The following is a 13,638-nucleotide window of genomic DNA, read 5'->3' as shown; positions in this document are numbered from 1 at the left end:
GCTTAACTGTTAGAAGTGAAAACTGTTGGGTTTTGTTTTAAAATTCTTTGTGTAATACCAAACTACTGTGTTGCATAAATTCATCCCAATATAATTTACATTAAGAACTCTATGCATTATAACAAAATTGGTCAATAGTTAACCTGGAAGACGTCTGTGTTGTTCTTGTACACCAGGGATGAGGAATAAGAAATATAGTCTGATCTAGCTACTGTTATAAAGTAATACTTTAAGCATGGGGGGTTAGCTAGCATTGTAGATCAGAAAATCTGGGAGGTATTTCATATGGTTACCTTCAGGGCAGAGTTTAAAGCAAGAGGGCAACACGTTTCAGTAATGATTGCAGGACTAAAGAAAATGCACTTTCAGTTTAGCAGAATAAGCTCTTGATATACTGAAAAGATTGTCTTTTTGGGATATTATCATGTGTTCAGTTTCTCTCTGAGAAACCTATTTTCTCCTTGGTGGTGTCACACTGCTGACTTCCTGCAAGGCCTGTATCTCTGATATAGCTAGAATGATCATTTTTTTTAGAATTGCAGAAGTCTGCACTGCTCAAAATTTGAAGTGAGCTGCTTCCTCTGAACTTCTGAAAGCATGAGTGAGCTCGGGCATATCCCCATTTCTCTGGCATGGTACCTATTCTTTGCTTTATCAATCTGAATGCAGGATTAAGACATTGGGTGTCTAGAGAGGGAGTGATAGGAATTGATGAATGACATACATGCCTCAGTTTATCTGTGTGGTCAGATAAGAGGTGCCTCTAGACAGATATTCTGTTCTCAACAGTGGATAGATGTTAAGGTTGGCAGGGGAATATAAGAAAGTATAGAATGTCTGTTCTCCAGTCTCCTCTCTGGGAGTTGATGGTTTGGTGACTTCCTAGCTGGGAGCTGCAGACTGAATGTCATGATTTGTCATCCTTGATATGAGCCCTATGGACTCATCTCAAACCAATTTATATTTTCTTTTTTTTACCTTTGCAATGTGCAGTGGCAACAGATTTACTACCTATTTTTTGGCTGGGGAGGGGTGAAAGGGGGATTTATCTGAATTTATAATTAATTCTGAGAAGATTAAAAGGTGGGAAGATTAACAGCAGGCAGAAGGCCAGGTAAGGAGGAATATAAAATTTTTGAGGAAACAGCCAAATTTAGTGTCCACTAGACAGGTGGTTTTGTTTCTCTGAGAAAACCTATGACAAACAGCTGTTATATAAAAGCATTTGGCTGGGTAGGACGAAGGTGAGCCAAGGGGGTTTTCTGCAGTGTTTTGGAGATTGGCTGTTGGTTGGTAGGAGGGATGTTGACTGTCAGTGACCAGGAGAAAGGAGGTGGTGACAGAGGCTGGCCTACCCAACCCACAGGTAGAGATCTAGTTCAATAACACTTCCCAAGGCTTCCAAGGTAAAAGCAGTATACAAATATGAGTAAATAAATGTACAGCCTTTTTTCTTTATGTATTTTTTTTTCTTGAGTTTTATGTGGCTGGGTGAAAGAAAAAACTTTTAAAAACCCAAACACATTTAGAGAGCTGGATGAGTGAGTGTGGGCAGCAAGATAAAAGCTGTTGCTCAAGGGTTTACCTGGAGGCTGCAGTTCCCTCTGGGATTATGCAAGGTGCTTCTATGCGAAATGGTAAAGGCAGGAGTCTTTACCTCCTGGAAGCAGACACTGACATGTTTTAGAGCAAAGACTTAGCAAAATGAAACAATTATGGTGCAGGAGAACACTTTCTGTGAGTTTGAGACCGTCCTGTAAAAATGAAAAAAAGCGTGAAGAGTCAGAATGTTGTAGGCTGCAGGCAGTATTATCTGAGTTTTTCTAAAATACCCACAGGATTCAAGCAAACTTAAAATTAATGTAAAACTTACCTGAGTTTTTGAGATTCCCCAGTGAACCTTTGTTTACTTGTGTTCTGCTGACTTTAAATTTAGTTTTCCCTCTTGGACCAGTCAAAACTTGAAAACTAAACTTTCAAGTCTGCTGTTTCAACATGGCTGGGGAGGGAGGAGGAAGAGAAACACATATCACTTTATTTTTTAAAATATTCAAGAGCTGTATTTGGACTATCACCCTCTAGCTGTTTTGAGGAAATTGAGAGATAAGTTTATGTGAAACTTTAACCTAGGGAGTTTTAACATGTTTTGCAGAGTAATGGCATTTGCTTGCCTTTTATATTTTAGGTGTACTGGGGTTGCATCCTAGCTGTATGGTTGTGCAAAATAGTATGATGTAAAAGTAGAAGAATGCAACACAAATTATGTTCTCCTTAACCTGCATCACCCGAGTCTTGGTTTCCAATAATATGACTGTACAAGTAAATAAGCCAGACCCTTCTTTGAAAAAAACAAACAACCAAACCACAGCCACACAACACCCCTAGACCCCACCAAATCCATAGTATACCTAAAAGAAAAGGTATGAGCAGAAAAAACCCTCATCATATGGATGAGATTAGCTGGTAATTACAAAGCCACCTAATTTCAGTTAAAAGGTGAATTAATGGGATAAAACACCAGGAAATTTAATTTACTTAGCAATTTATTTTTAAACCGAGTCAAGAAGATTTTATCATGGCTTCTCTGAAGCTTCTAGGAACTCAGGCAGATTTAATTATACTCCTGTGTAATGACCCACATATCTTAAGTTTTATGTGTTATAATTTATTTTATTTACAAATAGATGTACACTTAAGACTGAAAGAGTATCAAGACCATTTGATAGGCAGTTTTCACACATTAATACTGAAACTGCAGAGGGAGACAGAGTTTTAGTTCTTGACAGTGAAATACAGCTGGTGACCTGAAGTAGTGAATTTTCTTAATTGCCTCCTGTCCTGGCTTTGGCTGGAGTAGAGTTCTTCCTAGTAGCTGGTATAGTGCTGTGTTTTGGATTTAGTATGAGAATAACATTAATAATACACTGATGTTTTCAGTTATTGCTAAGTAGTTGTAGAGCTTATGCTCCGTCAAGGACTTTTCAGCTTCCCATGCTCTGCCAGCGGGGAGATGCACAGGCAGCTGGGAGGGGGCACAGCCAGGACACTGACCCAGCCTGGCCAGAGGCATATTCCTGACCACGAGCCGTCATGCTTGGTGTATAACGAGTTGGCCGGTGGGCAGGAATTGCTGCTTGGGGACAGGCAGTTGATCACTGGGTGGTGAGAATTGTTGCATTGTGCATCACTTTTGTATATTTCTTTATTATTTCCTCTTCCCTTGCTGTCCTATTAAACTGTTTTTATCTCAACCTATGAGTTGGGGTTTCTTTCTGATTCTCTCCCCCATCCCACCTAGGTGGAGGGGAGGCAAGCAAGCTGTTGTGTGGTACTTAGTTGATGGCCGGGGCTAAACCACACCTCCTATATATCAAAAATGTATTTTTCTGTTCATGGTATTAGAACTGTTCTTTTACCCCTGGGTACTTAATTCTTTATGGAAGGTGGACAGGCAGCAAGTGCATCTTCCCTGTGTAGTGGAACATGCTTTGAAAGCTAACTGTTGGCATAAACACTTTTCTTAACAGACACCTTAGAAGATCTACATATCCAAAATGAAAATTGCATAGACTGAAACTGTGTACTAGTGAAGACTGCAGATAAACACATTTGTGCGGGATTAGATGAAACTGTGCAATAACTAGGAGTTCTGTAATATGGGTGCACAGGCCCAGTTTTATTGAGTGTCCTCATATGACTTTAAGTGTTTTTAACTGCCCTGTGTAAACAGTCTAATCTAGTATTGATTCAGCTTTATCTTATTTTATGAAAGTACATGAAGACTAAGCATCTTCAGGCTTGTTGCATGGTTGCAGGATTTTGCAGTGTGATGATTAAGAATGGTTCACTCTCTTCCCACATAGCCCACGGTAGGGCACATGCCCAAGGTTACCCATCAGGTCCAAATGCTCTGGTGTCTGCTGCTCCTGCCAGTCTGGGAGTCCATGTAGTTATTTCATGTTTTAACTAATCCACTTGAAAAGGAGTGGAAAACTTAACTTGGGTACACTTTGTCAATGTGCATATCTTTAAACTAGAGGTAGCTTGTCTTTGACTGAGAGAATGTATAAGAGACTGGAAATACAGAATCTTATAACGCTCTTTAAAAAAAACCTAGTTCTGTTGCAAGGACTAAAGAATAGAAACTGATGGCTTTCTCATTATTGTCTGTGCACTGAAACTTTAAAACTAGGGAATCGAGCAGATCTATGTGCAATTAGGACTGGGGGATTTTTTTCTGAGTAAGAAACTTGCCTGAAGAACACATTTCTGAGAAGACAAATCACTTTAAACTTGCGTTAAATTTTTTCAGACATAAATACAGTATTCCAAAAGTGCAGAAAAATTTTCTGACATGTTGATTGTTAAAATGTTGAAATAAATGTTTGCAATTAAGCTATTCTTAAACACCTAGTTCACAAAAATCCTTCAGAGTAAAACTAGAGATCGACCTAAAAAGGGAATTTAGATTTGTCTTCCTTTAGAATATCAAGGTGATTTATCATCTGCATGAGCTGAATGAACTTTTAATATATATTGGGTTGGTAGGCAGAACCAAAATATATAAATTATTCATGCAGATGTGCATTTCCAGATAATTATAAGGAATATCCTGACTAACATCAGAGGTGTTTATGCTAGCATAGAGAAGTAACTTGTGCAGCAAGAAAAACTTCTCATGGTTCTGCATATGGCATTAACTATATCCCAGAAAGGACTTGCATGACCAAAGAAGAAATTGTTGTAACTGGACTTTATTCAAAAAGAAAATTTCTGTTACTTCAGAAATTCTGCTTTTGTGGGTCCACTTTCAGTTTTAGTTATTGACACTACAGATAAGATCTGAATATGCTTAGGTGCAGCAGCTAGATTCAAGACAAGATGTGTCTGTGTGGTGTTCTCAAAGTATATGTTCCACATTCATGGACAGAAGAAATACAATACAAATGTTTTCAGGCCCCAGACATTGAAATGAAGTTTGTGCTTTAAAAAAAAAAAAAAGCACTCCCCTAATAAATCCAAAACCAATTAAAAAAACATACACACAAAACAAGCAAGCATCCCATACCAAAACAAAAACCAATCCCTTTTCTCTGTCTTACAACCCTTACAATAAACCCTAAGGGCTTCATCCTGAGAAAATGACCTTTTTAAAAGTAGGAGGAAGTTCTTAGCTTTTGTCACCTGAGGATTTTCCAATTCCTGTCAGCCCTGGTGTCATCTTTCCTGTGAAAGTTTGTAGCTTGGTGCTGCTTTATCTGTGAATCATGGTTGGCCAGACAGCATGACCCAACTGTCTGCTACTTTCCTACCACTTTGTAAACTCAGTAATAGCAAAGAAGCCCAGCTGGCTGCTGAGGAGCACAGGCTGTGCTCCGGGGTTAGATGTGAATGCTGGACTAGGTGATCTGTAGCAGCTGTGGGAGATGTGCTGTCAACAGGGGATAGTGCTGAAGATGTAACACCTTGCGCAATTCTATGCTGAATGGTACTGCAGGCTTGACAACAACATAACTTGTAAAGAGAACACTATTTGTTTAGCGTTATGGTAGATTTAGATGCATCTATCTTGTAATTTTTTCATTATCAAACAGTTAACCTTAAATAAAATTGGTATGTAAGAGTGCCACACTTTTTCACTTTTCAGTAGGGTTTTTTGGGTCCTCCTGGATTAGTCAATTCACTGCTCCATTTAAATACTAAAGTTGCTAACTTACCCTTTAAAAACTTGATCAGTTTTAAGTATCATACAAAGTATAATAGACTCCGTGATCTATGAACAGCAGACTGTATTTCTCAACAGCTGTGTCAAAAGAGCTAAAAAAACCATATTGAGGTGTTTTGTGGAAGCAAAGGATGGGGGGGGAGCTTTCAAATTGGAGTTTTATTTTTCGATCTGTAAATTAAATTCATGGTGCAATACTGGAAAAAATGTCCTGTAGATCTTTTCCTAAAGGTCTGATGGAGTGATGCTACTTTAGAGGAAGGTAAATTGCCTACAAAGGGTAAGTAATCACCCTTCTCGGGACCTTTATCTTAGATGTGCTTATTTGTAGGCAGCTTTAAATGCATTATGCCTAAACTGTCTGACCACTGCATTTGTCTTCACAATGGCATCTAATTGTATACTGAGGCTTTAGTATGAGTTATTTCACGTCTCTATTAAACTGATCAGTGATGTGACTGAGACATTACTAGCCCAAATGACAAAGAAATAATCAATAAGAGTAAAGCATGGCTGATGGGCAAATCAGGTCTGCAAAGTCAGCACCACTGAAAATGTATGGATTGAAAACTTGTGTGTTCTACAAGTTATGAGAGCTACTGCTTACTTAAATGTACCTTGGAGCACTGATATAAATTCTATCCAGATTTCAAACTAATATCTGTAAAGGGGTAGTCATTTCTATATAACTCAGGTATTAATCTACATTTATGCTGCTGTTTGCCAATTGTAACTTCAGAGTCTTTCAGTACTTCATAACAATGAATTACTTTGATCCCCCCCAATTGTATGATATGAAAATGCAGTAAATGCAGCTGTATTTGAAGACCCAAGAGTTTTCTCTAGCTGATTTCCACCCTTTACCTGCAGGATCTGTGGCATGTGGGCAGGTTGTGCTTTCTAAATTACGAGGTGTATTCTATGTAAAGGAGAAGCTGTAGGCAGCAGTACTGTTGTTGTGTTGCCATCCCACCAGTACACATCTTCCTCACCTTGAGTGCCATTCTGTGCTTAAAGGGCCAAAGGGGAGGAAGTGGTAGCTGGCTGATGGATGTCAATTGCTTATGCAGTCTGTCTTGTTTGGTAAGACTACCAGCCAAGGGAACTTGTCTTTAAGACACTCAAAAGTAACACTTTGTTCCCATAAGATCATTTGTGAAGAATATCCCTGCATGTACAGTAATTATGATGGGCATAGTACATGTGACACTACGTTTTGCTTGAAGATCTAAGACTAGTGATTGAAAAGTGCAAATCATCCACAGACTGGAGGGGGGAAATAGGAGCAAATTTTTTTAGAAAGTTTTAAATTCTAAGACTTTAGAAATTCTAAGAAAAACTTAGAATTGGAACTTCCCGAAGAAGTTCATTGCACAATGAAAATGTCATTCCTTAGTCAAGATGGGTGATGGCATTAACCAGAAGACCTTCCTTGTTCAGTGGTGAAGTGAAACTAGCAATTGCAAATCAACAGACTGGTGAAAGAAGTAGGAAATAAAAGGTAATAAATGTAAATGGAAGATTAAAAATATGTTTAAAAAAATATTAAAGGGAACACATGGAAGGGAAAATAGAAGCAGAAGGGGAGAGTCCTTGAGTGGTGGGTGTTAAAAGCAATGAATTTTATGTTTCTAGGAAAAGAACAGTTGTAAGCAGAATTTTTAGAATTTGTATGACTTTTAATAAGGATGCATAAAAGTTAAAAGTTCTTGAGAAATATCAGTTCTATAAGTAGAAGAATTTAATTGAAGTCCCTCTACATGGCTTTGTAGAAAATAGCCCATGGCAAACCTAAAGTTTTCTCCTGAGAATACAAGTTTGGAGATAACTGCATTAATTTAATTCCCCTAAACTCTTTAAGGACTTTTTTATAAATTTTTTCTTAAGCATATGGATCAGGAATGGGCAAACTGACTAATCTCAAAGGTAGATGCTAATAGGGCATCATTTGCTTGGTCTAGGGTTCTGTGGGGTGTATTTTTAGACCTGATGATCGATTGTGTTAATCAGTGATTGCAATGTAACTTAAAAGCTTCCTGGTATTGTTTAGGTATGACATGTGAGTTAGGGGAGTACTAAATAAAGCAGGATTTTTGTCACATCCAGTGCAGTCTAAATTTGTACATGAGCTGTGATAGGTGCTGAATGAAATGCATAACCTGGAGGATAGAAATCTGGTAGGGACTCTTGGGAGGGGAATATGCTGGACAATCGTGAGAAGTGTGGAGTTCCAGAGCAACAGGAACAAATGGGACTCTGGGCAATAATGAGCAGAGCTTTGAGGAAACTAAAGACATACACCTCTCTGTTGCAGATAGTCCTGAAGACTTCTAAAATGGACATTGCAAAATTAGAGGGTGTGGAAAAGATCTATAAAAATACTTTGGAGGTTTCAGAGTGTGTCTTCAAGTGGAAAAACATGAGAGTTCAATCCACTTAGTGTATGAAAGAGAAGATTGAAAAGTCGCTTGATTAGAAGGCATTCCTGGGAATAAAATCCTGGGTGTTAGAGCTCTGAAAGTTAGTGCAGAGATACACAGTAGTTAGGTGTTTGTAACTGAGTGTAGAAATGGAGCTGAAACCAGTCATGTGAATTCACATTAGAAAGAAAGGAAGACACGTTTGTATCAATGAATGAGGCACCATAGAAGAAAAAGCCTAGGGCACTAAAATATTTTGTTACTTGTATTGCTGAAACAGGACTAAATAGCCTTTTTGGAACAGATGCTTTGAAATGTGAATTCTGGTAGGGGTAACAAAATGGGTTGGCTGTTTCCTTTTTGGAATGGAATGGGAACTAACCCATACCAGATTCACATATGTAAGTGATAGCCACATGGTCTCCAGGGTCAGCAGTACTTGCTGAGTGAATAAAACCCTGTCTTTACTGTTGTCTTAATATTTTTGTCTTTATCTGAAGTGGTAAATAGCAATCAGTTGTTTATCTAACAAAAATATTTAGTGAGGGTTAGGCAACTTTACTGGTATGGTATGTCTACAGTACCTCCTAGTCTGCTGTGTTACACTTGTCCAATTTAAACCAGACTTTTCCTCTTTCAGCAGCCTAGCTCCTCTGCAGCATTCAGAGATTAAGTTTCATGCCCTCTTAGCCTCTGACCAGGTGTTAGCTTGCTCCTCTTGATTGAAATCCTGCCTAAGTTGACCTTAATGCTTCTCCCCTTCTCTGTGGACTTACCTGCTGTTCTACATTTGAAGGTCTGTAACTTTCCTGGTCAATATTTCCATTCCTGTCTGCAGTCTTTTAATTGCATTTTTGATCTCTTAGCCTACCCTGCTGGGTGCCTGGGCTCTGTAGCTCAGATCTTTGCTGTTTTGACCTTTTGCTCTTCTAACTTATCAATTTGCTCCAGTTCACTGGCCTCTGTGGAAGGCTTCATTGAGTGTCTGCAGCTGAGTCCTTTGTTGTGACATCCAGACATACTTCTCCCTCCTACCAGCAACGAAGTGTTTGGGCTAGAAGGTATTTTACAATGCTTTTTTTTTTTTTTTTTTGATAGCACTCTGATCTACCTCCTAGCATTTCTGTGGCCTGCTGCTTCCAATCTGCAAATGGTGTGTGAGTCAATCCTTTCGTGCATCAGATTAAAATTACTATTACAATGCTTCTTGGTCACACCAAACCTTTCAGTAACTGCCAGTATATACATACACACATATATCCCAGATTCACCTTTGTGCTACAAAGATCACTGAGATTCCTTTTGCCCTTTATCAACAGAACTTATATTTTAGGCCACCCTCTTCTGTAAACATTTTAGGCACCAAACTGAGTGCTTTATCCAGAACTCCAGATTTTTCAGACTCCTTTGACTCCAGCCTTGTCCTACTTGGTGCTGTTTTTTTATGTGCTATGTGGATTCTCAAGTACATAAGCTGAGTCAGTGTCCTGAAGCCTCCATTCATAAACTGATGCGTTACACACTGGAGTAATGGATTAGTCTGTCTAGTTCCCTTGTATGCATGTATTAACACAGTCCTGAACAGGGAAAAGTGGCCAAAACTGGAAACTCAAGCACCAAGCTTCTTCCCAATTCTGACTAGTTTGCTACTAGAGTTAGTAAATTCCTTTGCACATTCTAATTTCAATTTACTCCAGTAATGGTATAGTTTGGATGGAAAATCAACTGTTAATTAACAAGTTTACCAATCGTTGCAGCACATTAATTATTTGCAATTCTAATACTGCTGCTGGCATGTTCAACATTTTGGACAGAACTTGCAATGGAAAGAAGGTTCCCTGTTTCACCAAGTAGATTGCAACCTCTCTTGTTTTCACTATAATGCAGTGATTGTGTTTTAATTTTTTTGGTCCTGTCTGGTGCCAGCCCTTTCAACACTGGCAATCAGCCTGGATCTAGGAGCTCTGAATTAAGCAGCTCTGGCTTAATGTCTTCAGAAGACGTGCTTGAGCCCCAGATATTTTTTTTGTGTAGTTGAAATCTAAATGACTTTCTGATAGCTTGCAATTATTTTAAATAAATCTTCTCTGGTTTGGGAGAAGAGTAATTGACTTAGCTGCTCTTGGAACTCCTGCCAAACTCCAGCAGAATTTTGCCAGGAGGGAAAGTGCACTTCTACAACATGCAAAACATTGGGTTTTTTTCTTAGCTGAATTTAAAGGGAGTCCTTTAGTCTTAATCCCATATCTAAGAATGCTTCTCTATCTTTACTGGTCCACTAACAAATACTGTGAATGCTGGAATATAATGTTAAAAGAAATGAACAGATACCAGTAAGTTTGTACTTCTGCTTAGCTTATTATGGTGATTCTTTGTTTACTAACTGACAGTGTTTTTACAAAACGATATTTGTGATGGGTATTTCTGTGGCCATACTAAGAGACAGTATATGCTCAGGAGCCTATCTGCTGAAACTGTGTAGTAATAGCGCTCTCTAGAGCTTGGCAAAGCAACTAGATCACGGCTACTGCAATGACATCAACCTAATATGCCCTACAGAGAACCTGAGGTGACTACTTTGGAGTGGCTTTTTACTGTAGCCTTTTCCTTAGAGGTACCAACCTAGGATGAAAGTGTAGACTACAGGAGAAGAGGACAGAAAAGAGCAGCCTGACCACCAGGCCATATCATATGTACTGGGGGATATTTGCTACCCACAGTAGGAGTAAGCATTTATGCTGTAACTGAGGGTTTTTTACTACTACTGCCTTGCACTGATCACACATCAAATAAAGAGCTACTGAGGAGACAGTGTCTGTTCTCTGGTTCTGTGCAGAGCTTGATGTAAACCAAGTTGCCACTATTTAAAGTCATAAGGAACATCAGCACTAATATTTCTGTGTAATGAGTAGCTCCCAAGAGTGAAAATTGTGTTTTTCTTCTAGGTACATATTTAAATCTGTACACTAAAATAAATGCAAAAGTTAATTTCCCTCAGAATTAGGGATACTTATTCCTGCATGTCTGCCTATGAGGAGATTTTATCCATGCATTTGTATCCAATATTTAATGTTAGGATTTTACAGAAATAGGTCTGTGAAATATTTTCAAGTCATCTCATTTTACTGATAAAGTATGTAGGATAAAATCTGCAAAAGGGATGTGTGGGAACATGAGCAAGAGCATTTGCCATGCTGCTGAGCTCATTTTCTATTTGTTTGATTCCTTTCATTTGATATGAAATTGGTGTAAAGTAGAAAAGAATCGGGTCCAGCCAGGGAAACCAAATACATTCTTCATGTTAATCCTGTGGGACAAAGGAATAACTTACTCTGAGCAGTAAAATGCTTTAAAGCTCTATGAAGTCCTACACTAAGAATTTAGAGCATTTTTGTTCATCTATCCTACTTCTGTTTGACAGCTGATTTTGGCCTCATGTGCTTGTAATTGAAATTTGATGTTCATATTAAAATATTGTTGATATGCAAAATGGCACGCACTGACTGTTTGATTTGCAAACGGCTGCTATAAAATGGATGATCTTGAATATTAATGAAGCAGGCTTTCAGACAGATTGCTATTTTCTTTCCCGTCTCCTGTACCCTTTTTTGATGTAGGTGCAAAGGGTTTGACAGTATGGAAATTATGAAAATAAGCAAATTCATTTCATCAAGTGCACCATTAATTATTCATTAACTGTTTGAAAGGCAACAACTCGGCTCTCAGTAAATATATATATAGTGTCATTTACTCTCTATATAGTGTTCCCTGTCTTGATTTCAGTAGGTGTTTGTTGTTCATTTTTATCATATCTTAGCAAAAGACTGTGGTTCCCTTAATCAGATCCTTTTGAACTGATAGGACCATTATTGCTCCTGTTCTAACTACATGGGTGTTTTGAGTGATGTATTATGTGCAGTGCATGCTTTTTGTCAAAGCATCATATAACATAGCTTTGCAGCTAAATTAAAGTTGCCTTCATTCTTAAGCTGAGCATTCAGTTCATCTTGTGCATCTTGCTCTGCGGAGCACACTTGTTTCACTCTGCACAGACTTGTTCTCAGAAATCTGTATTCCAAGCCCTGATGGAGAGATTAGAAATTGTATTGCAATGAACTTGTTCAAAAAGGCCAAGTTCTGTCATGGAATGAAGTAAAAGGAAAATATGAAGTAGAACTTGTTTATAAGCAAATTATAAAATATTCCTGAAGGTTATCCTGTCCTTCGTAACAATAAGGAATAAAGATGAAAAGTCAGCACAGCAAACTGCTTTCAGATTCCATATGGATTTCGGGTAGATCGTCCTATGCAGAACCAATGTTGCTTTGACTATAAACGTAGGTCCAATATCTAATGCCAGGGTGTCATTCAGAGAAGCTTTGTGAGCTGACTGGCTTTATGTGGGAGACTAGAAGCATTATGTACTTATAAGTGCCTATAAGACCTACGGAGGTGGGTTTTCTGATTCTCACTGGACTCTGAACGCCATTATTTTGCTCTTGTCTCATGCAAATAAAAAGTCTTTTACAAACAAGTTCTGAGTGTCATATAATTAGATGCATTTGAAAATCAATAGTGTCTGAATAAGTGATGTTGAAAAATTAGCAAACATCTAATCAGTTACACAATGGAGGTCACATACACTGCACTAATCGGAAGGTGGGAGGCCATTATCAGCAACAGTCGTGCAGCTTCAAAAAGAACAACAGATGTCCAATGACAAGGTTGATAATAAAATCAGAAGCATCCCTGTATGTAATTTATTCAGTTTACTATGCTCTTTATCCAATTTGCCATATGCTATGGGATATAAATTTTAAGTATATGTTTTTTTTCTCTTATATGCTGATCATTGCACAAAAATACTAAAAACTACATTGGGAGAACACTAAGGATCTGTTGGGAGCAATGTTCTGTGAAAACAAGGACATCTCAGAGAGATTCCTCCTTTGATTGTAACACTGAACTTGAGTTTGGCAAGTTGTGATGGTAGTGTGTTGTATGGACTGTGTTGGGCTAATTTGCTGATAGACTGCACTGTTTAGACCGTGATAGCAGCAATGGGAAATGGAGGCTGGGATCTGAAACTGTGGGTTTTTTTCCTGATGAAAGTTCTAGGGTGAAGGGAGAGAGAAAGGATGAAATACTGACCTGACTTCCACTGTTTTTGCTTGGGCTTGACTTCTTGTAGGGCTTGCCTGGGTGTGAAGGTATACTGGTCCTGGTCTTGTAGAGCACTAGCTCTATAGGTGGCTGTGGTGGGGATGTGGTAGAACTGATACACCCAGTAAGCTTTAAAGCGAAATTTGTGGCCATTAGTATATGTTCTTGTCAGAGGGAGTCTGGAATCATAGAAGTAGTGAAGATTTTGATAGTTTCCTGTTCTGTCAGCTAAAGTTAAACTGTACTTGCTAATCCTCTGCAGACCTGTGCTGCTATCCAGATGTGCCTTGCTTCAGTATCAGGGACACTTCTCCTCTGCAAATAAAGTAT

The sequence above is a fragment of the Phaethon aethereus genome, assembly GCF_964289735.1.
Source record: "Phaethon aethereus genome assembly, chromosome: 15".
NCBI lineage: Eukaryota > Metazoa > Chordata > Aves > Phaethontiformes > Phaethontidae > Phaethon > Phaethon aethereus.
Note: the sequence above shows the minus strand (reverse complement) of the source record.